Source organism: Triticum urartu, chromosome 4 (genome assembly GCF_003073215.2).
Source record: "Triticum urartu cultivar G1812 chromosome 4, Tu2.1, whole genome shotgun sequence".
Lineage (NCBI taxonomy): Eukaryota > Viridiplantae > Streptophyta > Magnoliopsida > Poales > Poaceae > Triticum > Triticum urartu.
Window position 1 is genome coordinate 607,590,019 of NC_053025.1, and position 17,856 is coordinate 607,607,874.

Sequence of the window (17,856 nt, forward strand, 5' to 3'; positions counted from 1 at the left end):
TTTCTATTCAAATGTTGGTGCTATCTCTTCCCCAATTTGCGTATATGACAGATTCTGGTCAGCTGCCAAAGTTTCTTGAGCGTACATGTCGATCGTGCAGTGTGCTCTTGTGCCTCATCTTTTTTACAGTATGAGAGGATTGACCACATGAAAGCATAGTGAGTTAGGCGGTGAAGATGGCGAGCGACAATTTGTGGATCTAGATGTGAGGACATGCATATGTAGAAAATTCCAAGTATCAGGAAAACTTGCAAGCATAACATTTCCTGCATCAATGGAATTAGGGGGGGTGGGGGGGGGGGGGGGGGTCACAATAGAAGACTTTATTGATGATTACTATAGTGTTGCTAATTTTGCAGCAACAAATACTCCCGTAATGCCGGGGGTTAATGATGTGTCTCAGTGCCAAAGAAAACCCATGAATTCTTTTTGCACCTTCCAATCCTTCGAAGGGCTCTTGTGAGGCCAAAGGTACTCGGTCAAATTTCATCGGTACAAGGAGTGTATTGTCAAACCTTAAATAATCAACTGCCAAACAAAAAAAAAGATAAACTAATTTTTATGCAATGTTTGATTCCACCCTAAATGGTTATTAGAGCTTAAACTTCTACTAAATATTTTTTTCTTTTTTTGATGATAAATATTAAGTTTATTAGTTTTGTAGTACATGGGTAGCTTAATGGTTTTCTGAAGTAGCTTAAAGATAATTTGGCTAAATACATGATGTAGTTTTTATTTCAAGCAAGAGATTATTCATTATTTTTAATGAGAGTACAAGGTAGATATAACTTTTGTGGTTGTTGTAACAAAAAAAAAACAGTCCGGTTAGGACTACACTAGGCTGCTTGATACGAGTTTTCGAATGGCACAAGCACGCGATGCTGCCACGACACCACCGGTCCACCACTCGGACCTTGCTGGCCTTCCTTGCCATGGTCTCCCTCGCCAGTTCAAGGGTCAAAATTGAAGTAAGTCGTTATGATTCAAGCAAGGGACGTATAATTTATAGACTTTCCCATAAGGATTCGAAGCGTATCGAAGACTCGAAGGATAGCGAAGATTTGAAAGATAGCGAAGATTTGAAGGATACCAAAGATTCAAAGGATTAGGTTTTTCTTTTTTTTTCTAGGGTAATAAATTCTAAGTTCTAAAATTCAAGCGAAGAGACTTATTTTTTTCCAAAAGATTCGATTCATAGTTTAAAAAAGGATACGGATATATGAAAATAAGAGCTTCCGTTCGTAAAATTTGTACAAAATGTCGATTGATTCGTAGGCGTGGACGAATTAGAGTCATTTGCTCTAATCCGAAGGGAGGACGGATCGATATTCTCGGGAGACCGGAGAGGTAGTATAGGGATGTGGTCGACAGACGAACAATTGGACCACCCACATTATATGCTCCTGGCTTGCAAGCTAGGGCTCGGAAAGATCAGGCTAAGACGATGGATGGAACATATATCTCACGAAGAAACATGGGCGAGTCTAAGAAAGATGGGAAAGTTGAGGCCTTTGAAACATTGGGTGGCGATGCTTTTAGACAATGTTATTAACTGATTATGATTTGTGCTGCTGCTCAAGATGTTCACACTGCTACATCGAACTTCCATTGTTGCCTTCTTGGGCGTTTTAGCGGTCATATATTGTTAGTTTGCGTTCTTTTGCTACTGAATTGCTAGATGTTGGCTCTTTTGAACTTGTTAGGCTAGTGGTTAGGTGCCATCACCATCAGGTTTTCGCACCATAGTGCATGCGTGGACGCCGTCAATGCACGGTGGGTTTCTCGTTAGTGCTTTAAACCCATTTCTTCCCGTTCCCATTTCCTCGATACCTTTGTATTCTGGGCAGATGTATATCCTTTATGAGGACTAATGGAAATGGCTGGGATTATGCCTGTTCACACAAAAAAAGGAATGCTTACACTTTTCGATGAACATAATGCTTTAGAGCTAGGTGTTCTTGCAGCAAAGTACATGCACCGATCTCATCAGACAGGATTTTGTTTTTGATTCGTCAAGTATTTATTTCAAGCTTAGGAACAGAGCAATTGTATCACTAATCATTACGTAGTCTAATATGAATATATGATAAAAGAATATCAATTACTTAATCTGCTGCACATATGGATGGCTTGTTCATCAACAATGTGCAATCAACAAGACATACACGCATACTGGGATGCAAATTCCGCAGTTTCCGTCACACACACGCACACTCGGTCCTCACGTGCAACGACGCCATCGCCGGGACAGGGCATGCCACTTCCATGTCGTTGCCGAACATCTCCTCCCAGGTGCATTGGAAGCTGCCGTCATCCTCCTCCGCCGTCTCAACGCCTTGGTGGATGTCGCCATATTTGCCGGCCAAGGACTCCTCCAATGTACAGTCGCTGCCATGCTCGGACGCCTCAGTATTTCCCTGGAGCGTCAATCCTAATTTTGGAAGCATGTCGGTGAAAAAGCCGCCTGGATCCACGCTGCCGTCGTCCACTGCTCCGGGGGGCAACGTCTCGTCGTCTTGGTCGGACATGAACGAAAGCTCGAACTCCCGAAGCGTCCCGCTGGCGGCATCTTGTTCTTGGATGGTCATTTCTTGGCGGCGTGGGGTTTTGGGACGTGGAGCCTCCGGATGTTGGACCTCGGCGGCCGCCTTCCTCTTCCTCTTGGAACCGGGGGCGTTGATTACGGACGCGTAGGTAATCTCCCTCTTGTGGGGTGAGACGTAGATCTTGCATAGCACCAGTCCGGCCGCACCGTCTTGTTCGTCGTCGTGGTCGAGGCCGTACTCCTTCATGCACCACCCAAGCCTGGTTCTGGCTGCTCCAGGCCTCTTGATCCCAAAGGAAAGTTTGTTGATGAAGCCGACCCGTTTACCTTGAGTGTCTAGCACGGGCTCGCTCTTCTCCGAGTGCCAGTTGTAACCCTCGTCGTCGTCGACGACGCGCTGTCGCCTTCCGCTGCGGCCACCTTTGGTCTGGTGACGACGGACCGGTGAGAAGAAGTACCACACGCCTCCTTTCCCGTCGTCCTTGTCGGAGCCAGGCGCGTGGGCACGGTTCTCGATGAGGTCCCCGGGTGGCGCGGAGTAGACGTCGGCTTCGTGGATGAAGCTGCTGAAGCGGCCTAGGTCTGCTCCGGCGATCTTCTGGCGGAGGAACTTGTTGATGAGCTCGTGATCCTGGGGACTGAAGGTGGAGCCGACGGGAAAGAGCTCCTCATGGCCGGCCATATTGAATCGCCTTCCCTTGATCAGAGCTAGCTAGCGGACGTACTTGTCGTCGCCTTGATCGGAAGGAACTAGCTAAGGAAGGTCCGTAGCAACCCTAGCTAGGTAGGTATATATGGATGGATCGCGACACAGGGCTATATACGTGCCTTCCTTGATCAATACACTACTAGAGTGCTTCGGACTCAGGAGCGTCTTCAGCTTGTATACGGATTGCTAGCGTACGCATCTAGTGTATATACGGTCCGTAAGCTTCTCGTGACGCTGCAACGTAAGCGTAGAACGACCGCGCGTTGTGGGATTCAGCTCCTTTGGAAACGCACAGAGTCTCCATCCATGCAGTAGTGCTTCGCCACGCAAACGATCCATGCACGGAAACCATCCTTAATTAATAGAGTGCTTCCGGAGCTCTTATTCCCACGCACTAACCAAGTCTGTGCTCGCATGCTGATGATTCTCTGGAGAGTATGGCATAGACATAATGAGCTTACTCATGACAAGCCTTTTCCGGAAGGATCCCGACGGTTCTTATGCAGTTACCTGGCAAGTTTATCGCAGGTCAAGAACCAGTCTACTGAGCAAATTATCAGAAGAAAAGGTGTACTAAATGGACCGGCCCCGGCTGTAGTTTCGCATATAACGCATGCTACAGCCAATAGGTGGGAGAGCCCACCTGCTGGCATGCTGAAGCTGAATATTGATGGGTCATACAGTGAGAGTACAAGGCCGGCAGGGGCAGGTATGATTCTCCGTCATGAGCATGGACGAATTGTTTCCTCTTCCTGTCGTTTTCTTAGTCGTTGCCGATCAGCACTTGAGGCGGAACTAAGTTGATGTACGTAGGCCTGCTGTGGTGTGGACTGAAAAATGTGTATGCTGGCCCAAGTTACTGGGTACACACGATAATATGCATGTCCAGGACTTGCGCTGCGGAGAAGATAGGAGCGATCATGGATCGATCGAGTCCGCGGCTAGTGGCGCATCAGTTATGACCTCGTGGAAGCATGCACGGGGCACGATTCCAGCGGCTACCCCAGGATGCTTAGCTGCCTTTTCACCTGTCATGCCGTAGCCTCGCCCTGATCGTCGTCTCCTCCTTTTAGGCGTCATGACCGCGAGAAACACTTGAACCGGCAGGCAACGAGGGATGCCAATCGTGCATACGGCTGCCACAACTTCAGTCAAAGATGCCCATCACCGGTCCCTCCACCAAGAGATTAGAAGCTGATTCTTCAACAAGTACCTATGCCCTAGCGATTTTGCCATAATAATTAATAAAACTGACCCGCTTCCGTACCCCCCCCCCCCTCCCTCATAAAATGTATAAAGGGCAATATGGTCATTTAACGTATCGTACACATGGTGGATCACCCGCCGGATATATATACAGCCGTACGTTTGTATTAGGCTCATTAGAGCGTTATTTGCACCTTGGGCGGCCTGGCCCATTTACATTTTTTCTTTCTTTTATTAAAAATCAAAAATTAGTTGCGCTTTGTGCGGGTTTCGAACCCACACCATACACCTCTAATCTAATATCAATCAAGGCCGCTAACCGCTGGGATAGTTTATTTGTAGTGCCATGATACTTCTCTCTTCCTTCTTGTAGATAGCGCTAATAAAAAGCGAGGCAGTGCATAAAAAAGCATGGGTTACAAGGGGCGAAGGGTTACAAGGCGTGTATAATTTTTGGGTGTGGAATTTTTTCAATTTGGCCGTTTTTCTTTGATTTTTTTTATTTTTCCTTATTTCTTTCTATTTTTGTGTTTTCTTTTGTGTATAATAGGGGCGAAGAGCTTTTAAAAATTCGTTAACTATTTCGAATTTATGATTTTTAATGAAAATTTTCCAAACTCATGACATTTATTCAAATTCATGATTTTTTTGAGTCTGTGGTTTTATTTCAAATTCATGAACTTTTTTGAGTCTGCGCTTTTATTTCAAGTTTGTGATTGTTTTTAAAATACATGAGCACATAGAACTTTTTTCAATGGTTTCATGCTTGCAACCAAACACATTGTGTACGACCTGCTACATTCGGGTAGGCTGAAAGGGCAAGTCTTGAACTATTTTTTCCACCTCCTCGGAACAGAGCAAAAAAATTTCCACACCTTGGCAGACGTGACGCAATGCGCGCTAGGTATCGCAATTCGTTCAAATTTTACGTGAGGGACAACCTTGGGAATGCCCAACTGCTGCCAAAATTTGGTGTCATTTCATGCTTGCAACCAAACACACCGTGTAGAACCTGGTACGTTTGGGTAGGCCGGAAGGGGCAAGTTTTGAACCAATTTTTTTTCCGCCATCTCCGAACGCACCCAAATTTGTTCCGCACATTAGCATTACCATGGGCAACATGCATGCCAAGTTTAGTTGCAATCAGACATTCTATGCTTTTTCTAGAGTTTTCTTGGCGAAATAAAGCTAAAACACAGGTCGGACGTGACGCAACGTGTGTTCGGTGTCCGATTTCATTTGAATTTTGCGTGGAGAACAAACTTGGGCATGCCCAACCGCTGGCAAATTTTGGTGTCGTTTCATGCTTGCAACCGAACACACCATGTACAACCTGGTTTCTTCGGGTAAGCTGGAAGGGCAAGTCTCAAACCATTTTGCGAATAGCTAACGTGCACATGCTTTGATTTTGGGCACTTTCTGCTCTCTGGAAGGTTGCTAGCCGGTTTTGGGAACCTTCCAAAATGTTCCTGAATCGGTTTTCTTACTAGTTTGTCTTCTAGTATTTTTTTTATTTTTCTTGTTTCTCTTTTTTTCCTGTTTCTTTTTACTAGTTTGTCTTCCAAAAAGAATCCCACGTATCATACGTAAAGAAAAGACCATCTTGCCCTTTATTATGAAGGGGTATGAAATAATCTGAACCGTCGATGTGTTTAGGGGGGTATACTGAAGCAGAAGTGTTAATAAAAGATGAATGATAATCAATATTTAGTTTTCACTGATGAAATAGGTAACTGGTATCAGCGATAGATCTCATCGGGGTTTGTCATTACTAGTTGAACGTGACAATCAATAAGATTTCATCGAGGTATTTTTATAGATTTACTCTAAATTCCAATTACTAAGGGCACGTCCAAGGCACAGGTCTTGCTATGATGCTTACGGGAAATACATAAAAATTAACAGTTACAGCATCTGCTCTACCTCCGGTGCTACTTGCAATGTACAGCTGCTTTTCCGATTAAATTGATTGGATAGTGTTTGTTCTCTGCAAGAGCAGATGCAAGTGCTCATCAAGGAAAAGAAACCGGTCCGCGATTTTCAGCTGGCCGCTGGATTTGGTAGCGCTTCTAATTTTTTATCTTCGTCGGTACTTTCTGTGAGATGTGAGACGGAAGATTTAATCTTGGGATCAAATGGATGCGGGGAAATGGCTAGGAAATCGATTTTGGCGACATGCTCTAAGGGGCCCCGGAGCTTAAGCTTTGCCCCGGGCCCCTAAAATCTTAGGACCGGCCCTGCCTGTATGGAAGGCATGTCCCTTGCACTAGAGTGGAGTCAGCAGGATGTCTTTGTTGAAACAGATTCCATGGAGATCGCTAAGATGATTAATAATCCATCTCGATATAGCTCACAGCTGGGTCTAGTCCCTTGCACGTGAAGCATCTCATGAACCAAGGAGGCGTTTCGTTGTCAACAAAATCTCCCGTGAAATGAACCAAGCGAGCGATCTGCTTGCTCGTTTTGGTCGTCTAGAGAAATGAACAGTAGTTTGGTTAGGATCAGGGCCTGATGAAATATTAGACCTCATTCTACGGGATTGTAATGTGACTCTTATTTAATCAATACAATCTCTTTACCCCGCAAAAAATAATAATAGGGTGCTTCCCGTCTTCAGTTCGTATCCGAATTGTTGGCCCAGTCCGCATATATTGCTAAGGGATTTGGTTTGCGATTGCACGCAACGTCAAAACTCCAGATGACTTTTCCTTTAGAATTATTTTTTTGTTCCATTTCTCTCACTTTTCTCTTTTTATCACATTTTGCTTTGCCGGCATCTATGATTGGTGGTACTACTGCACTACGGAAAAAATACATGTTACCTAGTACTTTATCATAAGCCTAGTGTTATTTGACATGTAGTACTCCGGTTAACCTATTATAACCTAGCTAGTGTAAGCCGGGTACCACCGTCACCGGCTCCACCGTGGTGGCCAACCCTTTCCCCAGTGGGCCGGGATGAACGACACTGATCTTGGGGTGCGCATGCGACTACCATTGGGTTCTGCAAGATGATGGAGATATGTGCGCGTTCACCAACGTTATTGAGCTCATCAAGGAGGGGCGAGCTGTGACATCCGTAGTGACGACGACGGAGTGGCAGCGCATGGTCCCCGATGTTGGTGTCGGCGCTTCCAATCGACATCTTCCTACGAGAGACGGCAGAGAGTGAGTCAAATGATCCCGGAAAGAAAGCTCGGTGTACCAAGCATCAGTCACTCGTTTGTTCCCGGGCGGCCGATGCGGTGGGAGAACTGGCGCCGGCAACCATCAATCTGAATGTCAATGACGAGATGGTGGATGGCGACGCCAATGCAAAAGCGATGCAGATGGTTGATGGTAACGACAATGCAGAAGCCGTGGACATGGTTGGGGTCGCGTCTATGCCGGGCTGCAGTACCTTGCCGCTGGAGGTTGACGACTATGCTTGTCAAGCTACCTGTGCTCGGTACATCTCGAGGCTCGCGGCGCTAGAGGCCAACAGGCCTAATGTTCGGGCATGAATATAAACAGTCAATGTGTTAGTAGCTGATGGTGAAAGTACAGAAAATAATCGAGAGAGAAAACACACTAAAAACAAAAGGAAAAGAAAGAACAGGGTATAAGGACCAATCCCCATTGTACAGGAGTGTGCTCTCCACACGTGTACGTTGGAAGAATCTATGCCACCATTCCTGGATCTTAAAAGTTATTGAAGAAACGCCATCATGAAGTTGGGCCCATAGCAGGATTGAGCTCCAGAAGATGTTTACGACCCCGCACCCAATGAAAATATGGTGCGCATTCTCTTGCTTAGAATCGCATAATGAGCATGTTGCGGTGTGGGGTGGATTTCGTTTTGCAATACGTTCTGCAGTCCAAACTCTCTTGAGAGACCAACCAAATAAATAATTTGCATTTGAGAGGAGTCCAAGCCTGCCAAATAGCGCTAGCAGAGTTGTAAGTGGGAGGGGCGAAAAAGGCATTGCAGACTGATTTACTCCCCCCGTTCGGAATTACTTGTCGCAGAAATGGATGTATCTAGATGTACATCCATTTCCAAGACAAGTAATTCCGAACGGAGGGAGTACATGAGAAGGAGCCCTTTGATTACCACCGCCATGTCCAGGTGTCATTTGAGGTGGGGGAGAGCTGAAACTCCGGAAGCAACTCAAGAAGCACAGCTTGCAAGAAGACACCAATAATGATCTGCTTCCTGATGGCTTTGATACATCCATTATGCATAGCGTCTGCCACAGTTCTCGTGGCTCTAACAGTAGTAGAGATCGAGAGGAACACATCGGGAGCCACATCCTCAATCGTTGCACCATTCATCCATTTTTCAGTAGAAAAAACATTTTCTACCATGTCGCTGACGATCGACCTAGCTCGTGGCAATGAAATTTGTTCTCTCTTGATCGCTGAGAGGACCAACTAACACATTCCAAGCCCTATTAACCGAGGTGCGCAAATTTCTAGGCCCCTCTGAGGCGACGAGTCGTGTTCATGTATTTTAGGTTCATAATTCATAAACCCCCTAGTGGCTTAGGGCGACAAACCACCTTCCAGGTGACAAGGCAATGGCCCCCTTGGACTGAATTAATTTCTTTCCAGAGAAATGTCCTTGGAATTTATCTATTGCTTTAAAGACCCAAGGTGGACGATCGAGAGTCATGAGGTGAAAAAATTGGTACGGCTGAGAGGATGACGTGAGGATCCTACAGCACTTGACTCTATTGGTTGAGTGCCCTCTCACGACATACTCGGCTTATATATGCCTTTTCTTTTTAAAACAAACACCAAGCATGTAAGCCGAGTGTCCGACATAAAATACTTGGCTTAGTTTCGTTATTTTTTGCACCCCGCCACTACTTGTGATAGGTGTTGGGATTCCACCGAAGAGAAAGGGTGAAGTAGTATAGCAGTAAAAGTTATTTCCCTTAGTTAAGAATCAAGGTTTATCGTGTGCCTTGTACTTGGCTGGAGCTTGGTGGCGAGGCGTTGTACTTCGCGTTCAACTGTGTGCCTTGTATCATCATGCATATTTTTGACTTAACTTCGCCGTGCGCTTGCGTCCAAGTTTGTTCGCTCTTGTAGTGGTAGTGGAAGGATGTCCAATGGCACAATGGGTTGAAACCATAGACCATCTCGCAGGGGGGCTTGTTGGTTATAGAGTGCCATGCTCGATTATAGGTGTACTCGGCTATGGGCAAGCATTCTTCCCACTCCTTGATGTTTTGCATGATCAACACGGGGAGGAGTGTAGAGAGTGTTCGGTTGGTGACTTCCGTTTGGCCGTCGGTTTGTGGGTGATATGCCAAAAAGAAGAGTAGCTTGATTTAGAGATTGACACATAGTCTCATTCGAAAGTAGCTTAGAAACTTGACGTCGCGGTCCGATACAATTGTCTTGGGCACTCCATTCAATAGCAAGATTTCCCTACAAAAAAGATTTACAACATGTGACACATCGTCTATCTTGTTGCATGGGCTAAAATATGTCATCTTAGAGAAACAGTCCACAATGACAAATACCAAATCTTTGTCATTTTGAGTTCTAGGCAATCCAACCACAAAATCCGTACTAATGTCTTCCCATGGATGGAACGGAATAGGAAGTGGCATATGTAGGCCATGAGATTGAGCTTGTGACTTAGCTTTGTCGCATGTGGAGCACTGGTTGGTGTAGCGCGCGACGACACGAAATATATTTTTTGGCCATTAGTACTTGGTGGAGAGCGTCACAAAGGTCTTGTCGCGGCCGACACTACTAGGAAAAGGGCTATAGATATGATTGATACTAATGGCGCATCAGGAAAGTAGTGCGCCACTACTATATACTAATGGCGCACCTGTTGGTGATGCCCCATTAGTGTGGAAGACACTAATGGCGCACCAGAAACAGGGTGCGCCACTAGTATTATTTTTTTTCATTTTTCCATACATACTAATGGCGCACCAGGTCGACAATGCGCCATTACTAGTTCTAACTAGTAATGGCGCACCAGGCAGAGAGTGCGCCATTACTGTAATTTTTTTCTTATTCTTTTTTTTGCAAAACTACTAATGGCGCACTCTCTGCCTAGTAATGGCACACTATTACCCGGTGCGCCATTAGTATATATATTTATTTTTTTACTTCAAGATTCACGCGTTTCAGTCGTTGTTTAAACTAGTAAAGAGCACAACTCATGTTTCACGCGTTGGTTCAAGCAGAAGCTTCTGTCGTACCCTTTACATGAAGATTCTTCCGTGGAAGAACAACTCATATTCGCCTTGTCACAGGGCGCCGAGCACAACCTGATGACCTATGAGGCGTACGATATCAAATTTGAACTCATGAATATTTTTAAACTCATGAATATTTTTAAATTTCATGGGCACTTTTCGAATTCATGAATATTTTTTCAAATTTGATGAATTTTTTAAATCTCGATCGCTATCCCCCTTCATCTCGATCTCGATCCCCCCCGCACCTTCCCCCGCTAGCTCCACCGCCGCCGACGACCCACCGCACCCTCCCCCGCTCCACCGTCGCCGCCCCCCCGCACCCTCCCCCGCTAGCTCCACCGCCGCCGACGACCCACCGCACCCTCCCCCGCTCCACCGTCGCCGCCGACCCACCGCACCCTCCCCGGCCCGCTCCACCGCCGCCGAGCACCCCCATTTGATGATATTTTTTCATATTCATAAAAAAATTATTACTGTTTTTATAAAAAAATATTAAAAAATAGCAACAAAAAATAATAATAATAAACATACTAATGGCGCACCACTCGTGTAGTGCGCCATTGCTATCTTAAAAAAACATTCTAATGGCGCACCGCTCTGGGATGCGCCATTGCTATCTAGAAAAAACATTCTAATGGCGCACCGCTCGGGGGTGCGCCATTAGTAATCTTCCCCCCTAGCCTGACCCCTTCGTCCCTCCCTCTCACCAGATCTAGTCCCCCCCCCGCGCTGCCCCGTCCCACGTCGCCGCCGCCCCCGCGCCCCCCACCACTGCAGCTCCGCCATAGCCGATGCCTCCACGACCTCGCCGTCGCCGACAGCCTCCCCGCGTCGGCCCCTGCCCTGCGCCGCCTCTACCTCAGTCCGGGCATGGGGTGCAGGATGACGACCGCGGCCGTCGGCCTCCCCACGACCAACCGAGGCGCCTAGGAGGCCTCCCCGACGACCAATCGAGCCATCCCTTCGACGCCACCGCCGCCAACCCCAACCCTCACCCCAACCCCTCCGGCGACCGGCCGCGCCCGCCCAGGTACCTCTCCTCCTTCCTCCTTCCTCCCTCTCCTCCTTCCCCATGGAAAAAATGATATAGCTCCTCCTACAACATGTATAGATCAATCAGTTCAGTTCTAGTGCTGCTGGACTTTTGCACCATACAAAAATGTACTACTAGTTGAAAATCTTTACTTGAGAGAGCTTCATAAGTAGAAGGTTCCAAAGAAGAAAAACCAGTACTAGCACACTAGCACAGTAGTACTGCCACCTCCCAGTAAACAGCAGGGTCTCTGATCAGCAATGTAGTTAATTAGTCAGGGCCTGAAAGCCTGCAGATGCATGTACACACAGGTAGGGGATGTAAGATGAAGCATGTACTTTACCAACTAATCTAATGGGCTGGCACAAAGTGAAAACCAAAACAATAGTTAATCAAGCAGAGGTAGATTAGATTAGATGGCAAAAAGCACAAATGTCCCTGCCTATCCATTTTTTTCTCAAGTTGAGCTGGTAAGTTTCAGATGTTCAATGATGCTGTAGGAAAAAATTGGATCAAGAAAGATGTGTGTGGCTGCCTGAGAGAAGTATTTGCACAAACAAATTATAATTAATGTGTTGATGAAATTTTGGGTTTTCAAATTGGAACCAAAAACCAATCCATACCTTTAGACTCTTTTGGAATTTCCAGAACATTTTTTTGTTTGTTCCCTTTCACTGTTTGGGGACTTTTGACTTCAGAATGAACCTTACTAAGATTCAATTAAGACTAATTAACTGCATTTGATGTCACTATATTCTATGAATAACTTCAGTTATGATCTGTACTGGAAAACTTCAGTTAACACTCATTTTTCAGTTAACTCCTTACAGTTCAGATCATATTTTGATTGTCGATAATAGTGGACTTTTAAGGCTTTCTTAGAGGCAATACTAGTGGATTTTAGGCTTTTTTACATGCAATAATAGTGGAATTTTAGGCTTTTTTGGAGGAGTGTGTTTCATGCCGGCCTACAGTGATGAATTAGTCAGAGGATTGTGCCAAAGCTACCCATTGTATCTATTTGCTTGTCCTTCAAATAGGGGCAAGACTGTTATAGAAAAATTACTTGCAAGCATATTGTGATTTACTTGCAAGCATATTGAGAGGCCCTTCGTGTCGTGATGATTTTGCAGGTATCCCGAGAGGCCCTTAAGTTTGCCGGAATGTCGATTAACTTCCGTTCCGGCAAATTCGGGTACTCCATATGTCCTATTTTCAGCAAAGGTCATGCTGAAATTTTCCGTGAATTTTAGCATGACTTTGCTAAAAATCGGACATATGGGGTACTTGTTACTAATGCATGGGCCGGGGTATCTTAGTACTTAATTAAGTAGGATCAACTACCCCTTTATTCTTGCTGTATTAAACCATAGGTGGCAATAGAGCCAAGTGATTAGTGCCAAGTGATTAGGCCCAACCTAGGGTGCCTCGGCATCGATAAACCCTAAATGATGAAAACTTAACTTGGCTGCCCCGGATGCCTCGGTGTCGATGAGAACCTAAATGATGTACGCTTAGGCTTTTAGGGTGCCTCGGCGTCGACAAACCCTAAATGATGAAAGCTTAGGCTTTTAGGGTGCCTCGGTGTCGACAAACCCTAAATGATGAGACCATGATCTTGTTCCTTGACAATAACCAACTTTTTGACCAAACTTTTTTCCTATTTAGAGCAAAACATGGCCCACAACGATGAGGCCGGTGGTTCGGGCGGCAAGCAATTTTGGGAGTTGTCCCAGGATATGTCGTCATCATCATCGGACGACGAAAGTCTCCCGGCGGACTGCGACTGGTGCCACGACGATCGAGGTCTGGGCGACATGCCTCACCTGGACGATGATCGGCGCTTCAGCATTAAGCTCGAGGAGACCTTCGAAGTTGAAACGGTAAACAACGACGACAAGTGTTATTTTCATAATTAAGCATGACTTCAACTATTTCAACGTGTAATTTTCATCTTTTACAATTCGAGTATAGCTTATCTCATGCCATGCAAGACGCTATGTCTTGGAGAGGATGGATTTTGAAGACCATGAAATTTCTGAAACAAAGAAAATTCATCTAAGGACTCATCATGATGTGGACTTTGAAGTAAATCTATATAATTCTGAGAGCGTAACCCATTTTGGTTGCAAAAATTGGGAAGCATTTTGCAAGATGTATGGTTTTGATGAGGGTATGCTTATCACCATGGATCTTGGTAATCCTGACATCAACCAAGACAATATGGACATTTGGGTCCTTGTTGATACGCCTCCAGTTCTACCGCTATGTGAGTTTCTCAAACATAGTTATTAGCTAATTTATATTGTTTATTTCAAAATAGTTGACAGCTTATTTCCATTGACAGCTTATTTTTATTGTTCAAAGAATGTGCGGGAGATGGTAGACAAAACCCACTACACCGATGGCTCCGAATTAACAACTTACAAGGAGAAAAATCATTTGGTCGGATTTTGTACTGACATTGAGAATTACAATATCTACAATCAAACTCCTCAACATTATGGTAAATACGTGCCACTAGTGCATGTGTTCAACTACGGTAACTACCATGGAGATACCCTGGTAAGATTTTTACTATTACGACATCCGTGCATCTTTTGCATACTTCTAAAACTAGTACATCATTGCTAACTATGAAGTTATTACTATGTTTTTCAACAGATAATCCCAGAGAATTGTGTGCCTCATATGATGTATCTGAAAGGTAGTGTTAATGTTTTGAACATACAGCCAGGTCGTCCTACGAATCTCAACTGTCCATACGAGATTTCTAAAAGAAGTGGAGACATGAAAATCAAAGGATGGAAAAAATGTATAGACAGTCGTAAGGAGCTTCTTTGAAGCAAAAGGAAGCGAAGCGCAAGAATTGGAGACAGGATGTTCTCCATTCTCCATAATGGAGAGTCAGGGTCTATATTGTTTTATGCTATTTTAGCTTAAATAGGGTATTTAGGTCCTGCCTAATACTGATGATCATGTGCTAAGAACAATTAAGTAGGGTTGGTTCGAAGACTATCAAGATGATGATCGTATGACTTGTTATGAATAACGAGTAGAAGTTGTATGATGATGATTAGTAGGACTTGTTAGGATTAGTATTACTTCCGACAAACTCGATACGCGCGGTCTTGAGACTTGTAATGTTTTATCTTTGTTCGGTCTTTTGAATTCGGAGACTAATATGATGAATTGTATTCGGAGACTAATCTTCTATTGTATTCGATGAATCTGATGTTGCTGTGTGCTGCTGTCTATATTCTGTCTAATAATATATTTTATATTCTGTCTAATAATATATTTTATAACCTGCGCAAAAATCAGAAAAGGAAAAAAAACCAAATATTCATACTAATGGCGCATCACCACCAGGTGCGCCATTAGTATGCCAAAGGATACTAATGGCGCATCAACAGAGAATGCGCCATTAGTATGACAAAGCCATGCTTACGTATGGCCCCCCGGGAGGCACACTAATGACGCATGTTGTTACATACTAATGGCGCACTAGTTGGTGCGCCATTAGTATACCAGATACTAATGGCCCACTAGTTGGTGCGCCATTAGTAAGATATACTAGTGGCGTGCTACTAATGGCGCACTGGTAATGCGTCATTAGTAGGCAAAACCAGTGCGCCATTAGTAGGCCTTTTCCTAGTAGCGCGAAGTGTTTCATAAGTCCTTCGCCGCGAGCCTCTTGCAAAAGCAACAAACGAAGGGAAGACTCGGATGTACAAAGTTTGTTAGCCCGCATCAGATAACCATCCTTGAGATAATATCGCTCCCAATAAGTGTTAGCTTGACATTTGGCATAAGGAATCGCAAACGAAGGATCATGCGCATACAAAACTTTAATGTGCTCAAAGCCAACAACATTCAATTCGGGAATTCGGTCAGCAGACTCCAACGACCAAATTGACCAGAATAATTTTGGTTTCTGCCGTTAGCTAACCGATTGAACAACCGAAGCTTCGGTCCTCGGATTTTTCGGTTTCGATTTTGGTTCTGGTTTTTTCAACTCCGCTCTTCGGTTCTTAGTTTTTATGTCCGCCCTTACGTAGGAGGGAAGGAGGAGAAGATCGAGCTGCGCTAGGGTTCGTCGGGCGTGGGCTGGCCAAAAAGGTTGGCCAGTTGGGCCGTGGGGGCTGTGGGCTTGTGCTGGGCCAAGGCATGCAAATTGTGGTAGCCTAGCTTTCGGTTCTACCAAAAAATGTTTTCTTATTGATTAATAGTACCACCTCGCTAATTTACACAGGATTTCACCAATTTGTATATGTCCCCAAATAGAGAATCAACAAGGCTCTTTGAAAATAAACAAAACAGAGGGTGAGTTGTGGCTATAATCTAACAATCTAAAAATGACAGTAGGAATGAAAGTTGTCTTGGCAATAAGAGGGGATTGTGTTGCTATATAACCTGGGCACGTGGAAATAAGACTGAGACCTGGTAAAGAACGAATGACGAATGTTTCGTGGGTTGAGTTATGTCGCTATAGCATGGCAATAAGAGACAGGCCTAAAAATGGAAAATGGAAGAGCTAAAGTAATGAGAAAATGACTTATCATTGTGAAGTTAAAGGGTATCATATACTGCAGGGGATTACGGAATAACGAAAACGTAAAAGTGACCGAGATACTAGGGAAAAACTTTTGTTCCACTTTCCGGAAAGACCACCTGTTTGTTTGTTTATCAGGTTCAGCACTAAATCATAAATAAGCTCAACCAAGGATTGCCATGCATTTGGCACTGACTTTCCATCTCCCTTTTTCGTCAGAACAAAATAAATTGTTACATGTGCGCTTATATCGACGTTTTCTCTCGCGTTGATATACAATGCTACCGAAGATGCCTAACTCGGTGATTCTGCAACTGAAAAACACAATTTGCCGAATCTAGAAGATCGGCCTGTGGAATCTTATACCATGTGTGATTTTTTTTTTCGCTGCAATGGACAGGCCCTTTTGCAAGTACTAGATATGAAAAATTGACCAAATCCAAAGTGTGTATTAGTACTTCCTCCGTTTTTATTTAGTCCGCATATTAGCTTTAGTCAAAGTCAAGCTTTGTAAACTTTGACCAAATTTATAAACAAAAATATTAACATATACAATAACAAACCCATACCATTAGATTTATTATTGAATGTACTTTCACATCATATAGATTTCTTATAGGAAATGTTTGTACTTTTTTCTAAAATTTTGGTCAAACTTTACAAAGTTTGACTTGAGTCAACTCTAATATGCAGAGTAAATAAAAACGGAGGGAGTACATAGCTTATATATAATTTTGATTTTTGAGTAAAAAATTGAACCCATAAATAAGCGTGTAGCCTACTATCGATCGAGCCGTCATCAGGTAGGTGTTTTTTGCTTTCCCCCCCCCCCCCCCCCCCCTCCCCCCCCACAAAAAAAAAGGTAGCTCTTTTGTTTCCCAGCCGTAACCTCCGGCCGCCGCCGATTAGCCGATACACGATGTGGGCGTGGCGATCGCTCCTCGGTCGACCTCGACCCCTTCTTCTCTCCCGTCTCTGCCCTTTCCGCCACGGTGGAAGCCAGCTGACCGCCGCTCTCGGCAGAGACGACCTGATCGGTTCACGAGGATACGCCTCCAGCACCAACTCCAATGGCGATCCGCACGCCGAGGCCAACCGGTTGAAACCGGCGGCAGCGACGAAGCGGCATCTATACGTGGTGCTGGACGACCACAGGGACGGACACGGCATCCACAAGCTGGACCTCGCCGCCGACGACGATCTTGACGGCGGCACGGGGCGCCTACCGGAGCCACCGGTCCTCCGCGTGGCGCTTCCCACTGTCCGCGACGATGCGCAGTTCGCCGCGGTTGGCAGCAGCATTGTCGCCATATGTACCAGCATCACCACAGACGTGGAACGGCAAGAGGTCGTCGGCGGCGGCGTCCTAATTTACGACACCAAGACAGCGGCGCAGGTCGTCTCGCCTAACCTCCCGAAAAGCCTCCTGGACGCCTTCGGCTACCAGGCAGCCATTACAGTCGGCGACAGGCTCTACTTGCTCGAGTCATGTGGGTTTGAGAGATACTACAAGTACGTCGGCCACGGCAAAACCATTTTTGCATCGGGCTTGCACTGCCTGACCGCCCATGCAGCCGGAGGAGACGAGGACAAGCTCTG

The 17,856-nt window shown here is 45.2% G+C and overlaps 1 pseudogene; it reads right to left on the reverse strand.

Annotated features, from left to right (window-relative positions):
- Positions 1 to 2,198: 2,198 nt before the first annotated feature.
- LOC125554385 lies at positions 2,199 to 3,217 on the reverse strand (annotated as a pseudogene).
- Positions 3,218 to 17,856: the final 14,639 nt, after the last annotated feature.